The following is a 3,406-nucleotide window of genomic DNA, read 5'->3' as shown; positions in this document are numbered from 1 at the left end:
ATGCATTGGGGCGGGAAGGGCCGGGGGGGCCCGCAGGGAGTCCAATGGAACTCCGTGGGAGAGGGAAAACAGGAAGTGAGACTCGACGGAGAGAATGGCCTTTGAGCTGGGGGGGGGGGGGGGGGGGGGGGGGGGGGGAGATGGATAGAGTGGGAAAGAGAGAGAGAGATGGAGGAGAGAGAGATTGTAAAAGAAAGAGGGAGGGAGGGAGGGAGGGAAAGATAGAGAGGGAGGGAGGGAGAGGTAATGAGGGAGAGGAAAAGAGCGGTGGGGGGCGGAAAGGAGAGGGAAAGAGAGAAAGGAGAGAGAAAATAGGGGGAGGAAGGGTGGATGTGGGGGGGGGGGGTAAAAGAAATAGGAAGACGAGAGGGGGGGAAGTGAGGGAAGGTGGTCAATGGAGGGAGAGGGAGTAATATAGAAGGAGTTGTGTGTGTGTGTGTGTGTGTGTGTATAGAGGGAGTGTACAGCATGAGAGAGGGAGTAATATATAGGGAGTTTGAGAAAAAGGGGGGGGGGGGATAAAGACAGATAGAAAAAAGGGAGGGAGAGCAGGAGAGAAAGAAGGAGGACGGGAGAGGAAATTGTCTTTGTCCCTCCCCTGAGGGCTGGTGGCTTCTAAGACAGAGTGTGTGTGGTGTGTGTGTGTGTGAGTGTGTTTGTGCATGTGTTTGTGTGTTTTGTGTGTGGGAGGGGTGTGTAGATGTGTGTGTGTGTGTGTGTGTGTGCATGTGTATGTGTGTTTTGTGTGTGGGAGGGGTGTGTAGGTGTGTGTGTGTGTGTGTGTGTGTGTTTGTGTGTGTAAGCACATGTGAGTGCATGTTATGTGTGTAAGGCAAGACATCAATTCAAAGAAATGTAAAGCCTCTAAATAAAACACAAAGTGTGTGTGTGTGGTGGGGGGCAGAGAAGGAGAGAGAGAGAGAGAGCAAGCTAGACAGAGTGAGTGACTGAGAGAGAGAGAGTGGGTGACAGAGAGAGAGATAGAGTGACTGAGAGAGAGAGAGGGAGAGAGGGATGAATCATAGAGCATGTTTTCATGGCCCCTTCATGTGCTGTTTGGGTTAGTTCCCATCACACAGACAGGACCTACAGGTCCGTGGCAAAGGTGAGAGGAGAGAACGGAACAGAGAACCGGAGGAGAGGAAAAGAAGATAGAGGAGAGCAGAGGAGATGAGAGGAGAGAACGGAACAGAGAACCAGAGGAGAGGAAGACAAGATAGAGGAGAGCAGAGGAGATGAGAGGAGAGAACGGAACAGAGAACCGGAGGAGAGGAAGACAAGATGGAGGAGAGCAGAGGAGGGAAAGGAGAGGAAATGATGTGGAAGTAACCAGAGGGATAGGGATCTGTGTTGACAGGGGGGAAATGGTAGAGAAGAGGAATGGAGAGGAGAGGGAAGTGAGAAGAATCAGAAGAGAGGCGAGGAGACGAGAAGGAGGTGAGAGGAATGGAAGAGGAAAGTCGACAAATTGACAGGCAACACTGAGGAAAAGATAGCAACACAGAGCAGAGAGAAAGAGGGAGGGAGAGAGAGAGAGAGAGAGCGAAAGAGAGGGACAGAGAAAGAGAGAGAGGGAGAGATAGAGAAAGAAAGAGAGCGGGAGAGAGCGAGAGAGGGACAGAGAAAGAGAGAGTAGAGAGAGAGAGAGATAGAGGGAGAGAGCGAGAGGAGGGAGAAACAGTCACAGAGCAAGAGGGTAGAGAGAGTAGAGCATGTAATAAAGAGTGAGTTAGATGGAGAGAGAGAGAGTGAGGGAGAGGGAGAGAGAGAGTGAGGGGGATGGAGAGAAAGAGAGAGAGTGAGGGTGAGAAAGACAGAGAGAGAAGAGAAAGGTGTTGACCACAGAAGTGTGAAAAGGGTGAACCGTGGTGGTGATAAAAAAGAAGAAAAAACCAGATGACAGTCAGGTGACCACGGTAGCCATAGACATTCACAAGGCTTGGCTACTGACCAGGAACTTACATTTTATAGTCAGTCTCTACAGAGCAGCACTAAAACACTCTATTCAAACTCTTTTCAAGTCAAAAGAACGATATTATCTATCTTAGTAGCCTATAGCTCTTATTGTGGACAGACCACATTCTCTCCAAGTTTGGGGTAAAAGATATTGCAGCTAAAGATGTTGATGTAGTTTAGGCATCATCTGACATTGATTTTCTGAGACATTAGACAATCATCGCTAATGCCACAGTTAACACAATTCATTTTTATTCAATTTCATTGATTGATTGATTAAGTTGGCATTTGATTCAACCCGAGCATTAGATACTCATTAGATACTCCTTTTACGCATCTAAAGCTGCAGCTCTCAGTCCAGCACCTTAAGTCAACCAGCCCTGAACATCTATCTCCTCCCCACACACACCTGATTGACGTCAGGTGCATCAAGTGTGCGTTCACGATAAGTTCAGACAGGTACGCAGAGCAGGGAATTATGGGTAACACGCAACAGAAGCCTTCACTGAGAACCACATTTCTAGAAGCTTAATGTATGTAGATACTGTATGTACAATTGTTTATTTTATTTGTATTGATTTATTTTCGTGCACAAAAATGGCTTTGGTTTCTCAGCTGTCCAATGGGAGCCTTGCCCTCTGAAACTCCAAACCAAACAAAACCAACGAAGAAGAAAGAGTAGGCCCTTTCACTCTATTCTGTCATCCTCCTTTACATCTTCAAACAATAAATGAAATAAAAAGCACACGTTTGAAGTAATATATTTATATTCATATACCAGTCATTCATTCAAGAACAGTAACATGTACAAAACTGGGTTGAATGTTCTTCATGACAAAAATAGACCACACAAAAAAGCTCCATCAAGGCCTTGTAATCAAAGGAATGACGGCCTGTTATTTTCTAAAAGTAGACTCGAAGAGACTTGAAAGCCATGCACAAAATACTGCCTCACATCCGCACAGGAGGAAGTATGGCTTGTGACACAGTGATGTTTTTCAGGCGAATGCACCCACCGGTCCGATGTCATCCTAGACCCCCATGCCCCTTTCGCTAGAGACGCTAACGCTGGCGATGCTAGCTCTGACAGATATGCCACTGCGGTGAATGGGCTTGTGACATGTCTGCTCGAGCCACTTGTCATAGTGCTAGCATGACCGTATCACAAATAGGGCAAGACCGTTAACATCCACAGCACTGTCATAAACCACACAACGGCTCACGGTTAGTTTTTTTTTGTTTTCGTGGTCAAGTTACCTCCAGATTTGAATTGACGTGGACTCTGCAGTCTTGTCTCGAGGAAGTCGTATCTCTCTTATTCCAGGAATATGGGAGGTTTTAAAAGACTTAAGACAATCTAGATGGGTTGATTGTGTCTGGCAGAGTCTAAGGTCCACATACCTTATGGCGAGCAGAGGGATACTAAGAAAAATACCCCTGACTGTCAGCG

This window comes from Sprattus sprattus (genome assembly GCF_963457725.1).
Source record: "Sprattus sprattus genome assembly, chromosome: 21".
Classification (NCBI taxonomy): domain Eukaryota; kingdom Metazoa; phylum Chordata; class Actinopteri; order Clupeiformes; family Clupeidae; genus Sprattus; species Sprattus sprattus.
The sequence above is the reverse complement of the archived record's forward strand: the minus strand, read 5'-3'. Positions refer to the sequence as shown.